This window comes from Pan paniscus, chromosome 1, assembly GCF_029289425.2.
Source record: "Pan paniscus chromosome 1, NHGRI_mPanPan1-v2.0_pri, whole genome shotgun sequence".
NCBI classification, from domain to species: Eukaryota; Metazoa; Chordata; class Mammalia; order Primates; family Hominidae; genus Pan; species Pan paniscus.
Genome location: NC_073249.2, coordinates 81,208,507 through 81,220,229, shown reverse-complemented (window position 1 = coordinate 81,220,229; position 11,723 = coordinate 81,208,507). Strand labels below are relative to the sequence as shown.

Below are 11,723 nucleotides of genomic sequence, written 5' to 3'. Positions count from 1 at the left end.
ACATGTGTTCTCATAATTGTGGTAATTTTAAATGCTGTTTTAACACCAATTTAAATATCTTCCCATTTTTTAGCGTTCATATTTCTACTTCGAGTAAATATATACACATACACATTAAACCATTTTCTTATAACTTATTATAAAGATCAGAATTATCAGGTCGATTTCATTAATATACACTGAATTACTTCCCTTTAATAACCAGGAGTAGGATTACTGGGCAAAATGATATGATCATCTTTACAGCTCTTATTATATATTGCCATATAGTCTCCCAAAATGTAATTTTGATTTGCAATACTCCCAGTAGAATTTAAATATACTGATTGCGCTGGAACTTTTCTGCCACTGAGTTTGTTGTATGGTGGTTGTTCTTTATTTAACATAGGTATCTATAAAATGTATTTATTAAATATATGTGTAGTTAAAGGTCCTTTGCTATTAGGAATATGAAAATAAATTCCCATGTTTTCATAAAAAGTATATGTTAACCTCTAAGAGACTTCCCACTAATCGCATTTCATTTTTCACCCAGACTTCATTCTAATCTATGAATTGGCTCTTTAATGATCTCTACCTTACTACACAATCACTCCTTGAACACTGGACACATCTTCTATTCAAACTGCTTCTCCTCATATTAGTCCTTAGCATGGAGCAATGTGTTCTCTTCCATCTAATTTCCAAATACTGATATATAGGGATCATGTTAGACTCATTGCTATCCACCTACATGTCATTCTCAACCAAACTGGACTAAGTATACCTTCTAAGTAGTTCTTTGAGATGTGTCCTCCTTTCTTCCCACACTGCTCAAATGTTAGGCCAGTTGCAGTGGACTAACTGGTTTCCCAGTCCAGGGCCTCCTCTCAGTCTGTTCTCTGCAGCTTTGCCAGGGTAATCACTGTAAAGCCTCAATCTAATCATGTCGTTTCCCTACTGAGAACCTCTTTGTTAACTTCCAATGCCTACAGGATGTATTTCAAATCTTTCATTGTGATATATAAGAATGCTCAAGATCTAGTACTGCTTTCCTTTCAGACTCACCTTCCACCATTCACTCACACACTCCCAAACCTTAACAAACACATACATGTGCAGCCAACCCAATGGGCCAGCCTCTTTTATGCTCCTCACATGTTTCCTTTAACTGGAATACCCATGACAGCTCCCTACATAGTTACTTGTAAACTCCTCCTCTCTGTATAAGTTTTCCTGAATTTTTTTGATAAAATTAAGTTGTGCCACCCCTTTATGCTCTCTTAGAACTTTGTTCTGGCCTCGTGGCTATTCTGCAACTAATCTCATTGTGTTCTCCTACTCAATTACATTCCTGCGTCTCCCACTAGATGGCAGGCTCTTTGAGAGTAGGAGATTCCCTTGTTACCTCTGGATCCCTGGCACTTGCAGAAAGCCTGTTATGTAATAATTGCTCTACAATTAGTTTTTAAATAAATGAATTATTTTTTAAACGCCAAAACTACAATGATTGTGCATTAAGTGAAAGATGACCATCTAAAAACATAAAGCCATGCTTCATGACATTGGTCTAAGCAAATAAAGGAAACAAAGGCAAAAACAGACATATAGAACTACATCTAACTAAACAGCTTCTGCACAGCAAAGGAAATAATCAACAGAGGTAGAAGACTGCTTATGAAATGGGAGAAAATATTTACAAACTATACATCTGATAAGGAATTAATATGCAAAATATATGAAGAACTCAAGGAACACATTAGCAAGAAAACAACACAATTTAAAAATGGGCAAAAGAGTGTAAAAACGTGCCAAGTTATAAAGACCACCGAGGCTAGGAAGAAACTGCATCAACTATCAAGCAAAATAACCAGCTAACATCATAATGACAGTATCAAATTCACACATAACAATATTAACCTTAAATGTAAATGGCATAATGCTCCAATTAAAAGACACAGACTGGCAAATTGGATAAAGAGTCAAGACCTATCAGTGTGCTGTATTCAGGAGACCCATCTCACGTGCAGAGACACACATAGGATCAAAATAAAGGATGGAGGAAGATCTAACAAGCAAATGGAAAACAAAAAAAAAAAGCAGGGGTTGCAATCCTAGTCTCTGATAAAACAGACTTTAAACCCACAAGGATCAAAAGAGACAAAGAAGGCCATTACATAATGGTAAAGGGTTCAATTCAGCAAGAAGAGCTAACTATCCTAAATATATATGCACCCAATCCAGGAGCACCCAGATTCAAAAAGCAAGTCCTCAGAGACCTACAAGGAGATTTAGACTCCCACACAATAATAATGGGAGACTTTAACACCCCACTGTCAACATTAGACAGATCAACAAGACAGAAAGTTAATAAGGATATCCAGGAATTGAACTCAGCTCTGCACCAAGTGGACCTAATAGATATCTACAGAACTCTCCACCCTAAATCAACAGAATATACATTCCTCTCAGCACCACATTGCACTTATTCCAAAATTGACCACATAGTTGGAAGTAAAGCACTCCTCAGCAAATGTAAAAGAACAGAAATTATAACAAACTGTCTCTCAGACCCCAGTGCAGTCAAACTAGAACTCAGGATTAAGAAACTCACTCAAAACTGCTCAACTGCATGGAAACTGAACAACCTGCTCCTGAATGACTACTGGGTACATAACAAAATGAAGGCAGAAATAAAGATGTTCTTTGAAACCAATGAGAACAAAGAAACAACATACCAGAATCTCTGGGACACATTTAAAAAAGTGTGTATAGGGAAATTGATAGCACTAAATGCCCACAAGAGAAAGCAGGAAAGATCTAAAATTGACCCCCTAACATCACAATTAAAAGAACTAGAGAAGCAAGAGCAAACACGTTCAAATGCTATCAGAAGGCAAGAAATAAGAAGATCAGAGCAGAACTGAAGGAGATAGAGACATAAAAAACCCTTCAAAAATCAACGAATCCAGGAGCTGTTTTTTTGAAAAGATCAACAAAACTGATAGACTGCTAGCAAGACCAATAAAGAAGAAAAGAGAGAAGAATCAAATAGATGCAATAAAAAATGATAAAGGGGATATCACCACTGATCCCACAGAAATACAAACTACCATCAGGTAATAATATAAACACCTCTGTGCAAATAAACTAGAAAATCTAGAAGAAATGGATAAATTCCTTGACACATACACCCTCCCAAGACTAAACCAGGAAGAAGTTGAATCCCTGAATAGACCAATAATAGGCTCTGAAATTGAGGCAATAATCAATAGCCTACTAATCCAAAAAAGTCCAGGACCAGAGGGATTCACAGCCAAATTCTACCAGAGGTAGAAGGAGGAGCTGGTACCATTCCTTCTGAAACTATTCCAATCAATAGCAAAAGAGGGAATCCTTCCTAACTCATTTTATGAGGCCAGCATCATCCTGATACCAAAGCCTGGCACAGACACACACAAAAAAAGAGAATTTTAGACCAATATCACTGATGAACATCGATGCAAAAATCCTCAACAAAATACTGGCAAAATGAATCTAGCAGCACATCAAAAAGCTTATCTATCACAATAAAATTGGTTTCATCTCTGGGATGCAAGGCTGGTTCAACACATGCAAATCAATAAAAGTAATCCAGCATATAAACAGAACCAAAGAAAAAAACCATATGATTATCTCAATAGAGGCAGAAAAGACCTTCAACAAAATTCAACAGCACTTCATGCTAAAAACTCTCAATAAACTGGGTATTGATGGGATGTATCTCAAAATAATCAGAGCTATTTATGACAAACCCATAGCCGATATCATCCTGAATGGGTAAAAACTGGAAGCATTCCCTTTGAAAACTGGCACAAGACAGGGATGCCCTCTCTCACCACTCCTATTCAACATAGTGTTGGAAGTTCTGGCCAGGGCAATCAGGCTGGAGAAAGAAATAAAGGGTATTCAATTAGGAAAAGAGGAAGTCAAATTGTCCCTGTTTGCAGATGACATGCTTGTACATCTAGAAAACCCCATTGTCTCAGCCTAAAATCTCCTTAAGTTGATAAGCAATTTCAGCAATGTCTCAGGATACAAAATCAATGTGCAAAAAATCACAAGCATTCCTCTACACCAATAACAGACAAACAGAAAACCAAATCATGAGTGAACTCTCATTCACAATTGCTTCAAAGAGAATAAAATACCTAGGAATCCAACTTACAAGGGATGTGAAGGACCTCTTCCAGGAGAACTGCAAACCACTGCTCAACGAAATAAAAGAGGACACAAACAAATGGAAGACCATTCCATGCTCATGGATAGGAAGAATCAATATCATGAAAAAGGCCATACTGCCCAAGGTAATTTATAGATTCAATGCCATCCCCATCAAGCTACCAATGACTTTCTTCACAAAACTGGAAAAAACTACTTTAAAGTTCATATGGAACCAAAAAACAGCCCACATTGCCAGGACAATCCTAAGCCAAAAGAACAAAGTTGGAGGCATCACACTACCTGACTTCAAACTATACTACAAGGCTACAGTAACCAAAACAGCATGGCACTGGTACCAAAACAGAGATATAGACCGGTGGAACAGAACAGAACCCTCAGAAATAATACCACACATCTACAACCATCTGATCTTTGACAAACCTGACAAAAACAAGAAATGGGGAAAGGATTCCTTATTTAATAAATGGTGCTGGGAAAACTGGCTAGCCATATGTAGAAAGCTGAAGCTGGATCCCTTCCTTCCACCTTATACAAAAATTAATTCGAGTTGGATTAAAGACTTAAATGTTAGACCTAAAACCATAAAAACCCTAGAAGAAAACCTAGGCAATACCATTCAGGACATAGGCATGGGCAAAGACTTCATGACTAAAACACCAAAAGCAATGACAACAAAAGCCAAAATAGACAAATGGGATGTAATTAAACTAAAGAGTTTCTGCACAGCAAAAGAACCATCAGAGTGAACAGGCATCCTACAGAATGGGAGAAAATTTTTACAATCTACCCATCTAACAAAGGGCTAATATCCAGAATCTACAAAGAACTTAAATTTACAAGAAAAAATCAAGCAGCCCCATCAAAAAGTGGGCAAAGGAGATGAACAGACACTTCTCAAAAGAAGACATTTATGCAGCCAACAGACACACGAAAAAATGCTCATCATCACTGGCCATCAGAGAAATGCAAATGAAAACCACAATGAGATACCATCTCACACCAGTTAGAATGGCGATCATTAAAAAGTCAGGAAACAACAGGTGCTGGAGAGGATGTGGAGAAATAAGAACACTTTTACACTGTTGTTGGGACTGTAAACTAGTTCAACCATTGTGGAAGACAGTGTGGCGATTTCTCAAGGATCTAGAACTAGAAATACCATTTGACCCAGCCATCCTGTTACTGCATATATACCCAAAGGATTATAAATCATGCTGCTAAAAGACACATTCACACGTATGTTTATTGCGGCACTATTCACAATAGCAAAGACTTGGAGCCAACCCAAATGTCCATCAATAATAGACTGGATTAAGAAAATGTGGCACATATACACCAGGGAATACTATGCAGCCATAAAAAATGATGAGTTCATGTCCTTTGTAGGGACATGGATGAAGGTGGAAACCATCATTCTCAGCAAACTATCGCAAGGACAGAAAACCAAACACCGCGTGTTCTCACTCATAGGTGGGAATTGAACAATGAGAACACTTGGACACAGGGTGGGGAACATCACACACCAGGGCCTGTCGTGTGGTGGGGGTAGGAGGGAGGGATAGCATTAGTAGATATACCTAATATAAATGACGAGTTAATGGGTGCAGCACACCAACATGGCACGTGTATACATATATAACAAACCTGCACATTGTGCACATGTACCCTAGAACTTAAAGTATAATTAAAAAAAAAATAGCAACACCTTTCTTCCAGGTGCTCACATCAAAAGCCTTGTTCTCATCCAAGCCTTGATCTCATCCTAGCCTTGGTCTCTCCTCATTGTCTAACATTCTATACCCAGATTGTCAGCAAATCATGTCAGTTCTACCTTCAAAATAAACCAGCGTTTGAGCCTTCCTATTGAGCTCTCTGGTTCAATAGGAGGTAATACCCTCCTAAGTGGTATTCCTGTGTCTATCTTAGCCCTCTGCAATCTACTATTAGCACAGCAGCCAGATAAACTCGTTGAAGCATAGGTCAGATTGTATTACACCTCCTCACACATTTTCCCAATGTCTTCATTTCTCACTCAGAGCAAAAGCCAAAGTCTTATCAACAATCTATAAGAGCTAGAATGGCCTTGCTCCCCGTCATCTCTCTGACTTCATTTTTTACCCCTCCTCTCCTTTGATTTCTCAAACCACCTACTTTGGACATCTTGACTATTTCTTGAATACATCTGGCACATTTTTGCCTCAAGGCCTTTGAACTTGCTGTTTCCTTTGCATTCCTGGAGTGCTCCTCCTCTAGATAGCTGTGTGGCTAACTCCCCCATTCTCTCTAGTGCTTTTCTCTAAAGTCATCTTCTCAGTGATGCCTGTTTTCTAGCTACCCTATCTAAAATCTCAATTACCCCCTCCCCAATATCTCATCCTCCCCCTCCATCCTTTTTTTTTCTCCTTAATATGTAATAATATCCTGGTTTATAATATACTTGCATAAGTATAATAAATTTTACTTATATAATCCTGTGGATTAACTTTTCTTTCCATCAGAATGTTTGCTCCATGAATTCAAAGATTTAGATTGTTTTGTTCACTCTTTTAGCCCTGGTTCTTAGAAATAATGGCTGACATGTTGTAGACCTCAATAAATATTTGTTTCATAAATGAATTAAACTAAATGTAGACAAAGATAAATGATTTCTTAGAACCCTATCCTACCATTGTTCCTTCTAAACATACATTTAAAAAGAATTCTTTCATCCTTTCGAGTGGAATAATTTTTATCATTCTTAGCCACAGCACTGTTGTAATCTTTAGTCACCAGAATTTTCAAATATTGACAAATGACAGCATTAGTGTTACCTAACCGTACCGTATTTTAATCAGTCACTTATTGGGTACCCATTTTGTTCCTAGAACTGGGTATTTGCTGAATTGTTACTGGAATGGAGATATTTGGAAACAAACAGCTCTCTTATTTACCAACTGTGTGATGACCCCGTGCAATCACTAAATCTCTGGGCCTCAGTTTTTTCCTCCTTAAATAGAAACAAAAACACACACCCCTCCCAGTTGTTGAAAGCTGTATGAAACTTCAGTCTATGCATACTTTCACCACAAGAAAAACAACTTCATTAGAAATAATAATTTTTCTGGTATTAACATAAATTTTACCACATACGCTTTTGCAAACATTACAGATATTGCTGCCCATTATTGCCTGCTGGGTGGGTAGAGAAAGTAGTGTACTTGTAAGGGAAGATTAGAACAGAGGCATATTATTTTAACATGCAAGAGAAGCCTTAACTGACTCTACATACTTGCAGAGCCACTAACAACAATAACAATTTACCCTTTACAATATTTTACTGCATACAAAGCACTTTCTCATGTCTTATTTCATTTTGAAATCATATTTGGTAGGCAGGATTTATATGATCTCTTCCATTTTTTAGAGGGGAAATTGAGTCCTCATTTAAGTGACTTGTCTGAGATGATGCAGTGGGTCAGTGGTGCAGCTAAGACTTTATTTCTGATTCCTTGAATAACTCTCTTTGGAGTATCTGATGCTCCTATATTAGTAATTCTGTCAGCTGGGTGAGAGTCTAACAACAATTCACTTTACTGGCATCTACTCATTGAAGTATTGGTGTTTTTGGCCAGAGTTCAAGATTTCATATCCTTCAAAACACCCTCTTCATTATTTTGGAGAGGTCCTCTGAGGCCAATGGAGAAATGCAGAAAACAACACAGAAGTCTGAGCTCTTTTTTGACATCCTCTTAGGTACCTGGTAGGATGACAGAATGTCCATGCTTCATGAGTGTCCAAAGAAGAAGCAGAGCCTTGAAATAGAAAATAACAGATCAACAATTCCTCTTCAAGAGTCTATTATGTGCCTGACCCTAAAGGGAGACAGGCCGGATTGGAGCTCTAATTTTAGTTGAATGGCTAACAGCCTCATCTAGTTCTCTTACCTACTGTTTAAATTCATTACTACTCTGCTTAATCTCCCCAGCAGACTTCAGGTCCCCCAGACACATTGAGGTTAAAATCCACATGTGTTGGTTTACAAGGCGAAGTCCTTTGCTGTCTGGCTTCTTCCTACCTTTGCTATCTTAGAGCTCACACCAAATCAGCTTGCCCCATTATTATCCAGGCACTTGATTTCTTCATCCTCTCGACGTCATTAGACTTTGCCTTTGCCAGGAATACTGAGGCACCCTTTCTTCCTCCTTTATCTGGCTAATCTCTACTCATCCTTTAAGACTGATCTGAGTCACCAATCCTCTGTAATTCCTTCTCTTCCATCCTGCCCTTACCCACTGGGAGAGATGCCCCTTCTCTGTGGTCCCACAAAACTCTTTGCTTTTTTCAAATACTGCATTATTACTTTATGTTGTAGCTGCTTTCTTGACTCACCCTCTGTCCCCAGTGCTGTCACTGGGTATGGAATTGTTAGATGCTCAATAAGGCATCTTTTGGATGAATGAATGAAATATGAGTGAATGTTGTCAAATATGAAGCAATGATTGGCAAATCAATTTTATTTTATTTTTTATTATTTATTCTTATTTTTTGAGATGGAGTCTCACTCTGTCACCCAGGCTGGAGTACAGTGGCGCGATCTTGGCTCATTGCAACCTCCGCCTCCCAGGTTCAAGTGATTCTTGTGCCTTAGCTTCCCAAGTAACAGGAATTATAGGCACACAGCACCATGCCTGGCGAATTTTTTTGTGGCAAAGCAATTTTAATTGCCTACACAGCCTATGATATAAAAGATGAAACTCAGCATACAGTGAATATTCAGACGCATGACCTCAACTCTCAGTTTGGCTCTTATGTCCCTTCTGACCTTTGGACTTGATAGAGTTTAAGTCTTAGCTAGCCTGACACCAAGAATGTGACAAGAACCCTCTCTCGTAGAATGGAGCTATGACATGTGTCCACAGCAGTGTTACACAAAGGCTATGTGAAACAGCAGCTATTGTGAGTATGTGGGTGTCAGAGGCAATAGTTTGCTTTTTCCACATGTACCCCACAGAATACAGTACACAGAGCACACACTGAATTAAAATGCTGGAACCCTGCCTCAGATGGGGAAGTTTCATGAAGACAGAGTCAAAATGTGAGCCTTATGTGGTGGCAAATGGAGCAAAGGTCAGCTTTTCCACTCTTACAGTAGCTCACTCAGACCACCAATTTCTCTCTCATGGCCTATCCCAAGCAGATGGGCCCCTCTCCAGGCTGCTGGTTAGGTGGGTGCACTGGTGGTCCTACACCCAGGGGAATCTCCAGCTCAGAACCTTAGAGTCACCCATGGAAAGTTTAATGAGTAAGATTTTAAGTCAGAAAGCAGCAAAGGGTGAGAAACTTGGGGGCCAAGAGGCAGGTCAGAGACTTCCTCCTCTGTCTTTAGCTCTCCTCCCCTCAGTGCTCTCAAAATAGAAATTATTTCTCACCTGCTCCACTGCCTGCTCCCAACCTCAGCTTCAGGGTGGTCTACCACAGACATTCTGTCCTGACTGACAGCAGAGAAATCACCAACCTTTCTGCTGCCAGGCATCAAGCAGAGGAAGATTCAGTCTGGGCCAGGTCCCACCACCCCCTAAAATCATTTTGATCTTTGGCTGGCCAGAGTGAGGAAGCAATGAGGGTGACGAGGGAGCTCTGGAAAAGACACATTGCCTCTTGCCTCTTGTGTCTGAATGTAAGCAGGGGAAAAAGACATTGAACATCTGGAAACTTAGCTTGGGAGATCTTTGAGTATGGGAATGAATTGTCTTCTATACCTCTGAGCCTGCCACTGGCATAATCCCTGGCATCCAGTGGTCATTCAAAAATGATGATTACATCATTGAATAAAGGAAAGAGGGGAGATGGGATTATTCCCCAGAAGGTAACTAGGTGCTTGTTAGCTCAGGGGAGCAGAGAAGAGATAATTTTCTTTTTGTATTTTTTTTCTAAGGGGTCAAAGAAGAAGCAGGAATGCTCAATTATCTCCTGTAAATAACAACAAGGAGCTTGCAGCATAAGAAAATGTCTAACTGCTTTGTAGATGCCATTTAGTGCTAGGGACAAGCTATTTTAAGTCATGATTAAGACCTAACTTGGCTAGGGGGCAACTTCTTCAAGGGCTGCTGGCTTGGGTACTGAGTAATAGTCTCATTTATTACCCACGGGCAGGGCAACTGCACTGACAGATGGAGTAGACCATCCTAACCACGGTTTGACTTGGGGGAAGGGTGATTCAGGCAGGGGAAACAGCGTGTGAGAAGACCCTGAAGTATGACAAAGCAGTGTCTTAGAAGTGACTCAATAAATGAGGAAGAAGCAATGAAACTTAGCCAGTAGTACTAGAAGTTCTAAGCAAAGTGAGAAATGTAGTAATTATTTCCATTTCGCCTAGTTTGATGGAATCATGGATTAACATTTAGGGTTAAGTATCTGCAAATCAGAGCTTGGGTTTAGGGTTAAAGCTTTTGAGGCCACCTCCACTCTGCCCCTGCACCCTTCCTTGCCCTCACCCTTCAAAACATTACAGAAAAGGTATTGTCACTTTTGATTCTTTCTGGAATAAACAAATCTCCAGATTGCCTCAATTTTATTGACGGAAGGAAAGGGGGAGTTTGCTTTAACAGTGGCTGTCTGTTACTTGCTGAATCTGATGATCTCAATTTGAGTTTCAGAATGTGCCCTCTTGGTCCTCCTTGCTTTGTTTTCATTTTTGCTTGTGCGTTTGTTTGGTCTTTGATAAGTTACTTTTATCGGACACCTATTGTTTGTCTGCCTGGTTCTCCTTCCAATTTTCTGAAAACTACCGCTTCTACCATCCTATACAAATGTTTACCCCTGTGCCCTGGGAATGCTGAGTGGGGCTTGAGAGATTCCAGTTTCAGTCTGGCTGGGACTTTGAACAGAGAACATGGAAACCAGGGTGGCCATGATGCCCCATATGTTCTGTTGTGAGGTAAAGAAAGCTATCCTGCCGTGAGGGAACGTGAGATGGAGAGTGAGGCCCCCTGGGGTCTCTGAAAGGCTCCAACCCTGCATTCAGATTGTTCTCTGGGCCTGGGTGCATCTCTGCCCATGGCATTTATGAGCTTCCTTTTGATAATCCAGGGTATCCAGTATTTTATCTGGAGACCCTGGTTGGAGGAGACCTCAAAGGAATTCAATACAATTTTGATACAAAAATATGCTTTGCAGATCTGGTTCCTGTCCCACACTCCACTTCCACATTCCCTCTTCAAATAGAAACAAATCATATAGGAACAGACTCTTCCTGGCTAGGATTTTGTTTTCAAAAACCAAACCTCAAACGCAAAAGATGAAAAGTTTAAGTTTCCTGGTAAATCAGGAAAAACTCCCATTCAGGTGTCCAGTTATTTAAGCAAAAGAAATTGTTTTGTTCTCCCTTTACTGAATTAAGTTACTAATTTTCCTCAAGTAACATTACTCTAAAGTATTCTTTTAAGAACTTTCATTCTCACATACGTAAGATTTTGCATAATATTAACACTATATTGATAACATGAACCAATAAATATTGAGTGCTTAATACATGCCAGGAA

General features: G+C 39.4%; 1 protein-coding gene across 7 annotated transcripts in view; it reads left to right on the top strand.

Annotated features, from left to right (window-relative positions):
• The window catches only part of LOC100978961 (lymphotactin), a 231,275-nt gene that overhangs the window by 194,700 nt on the left and 24,852 nt on the right, over nt 1–11,723 (top strand). The window lies entirely within an intron of this gene.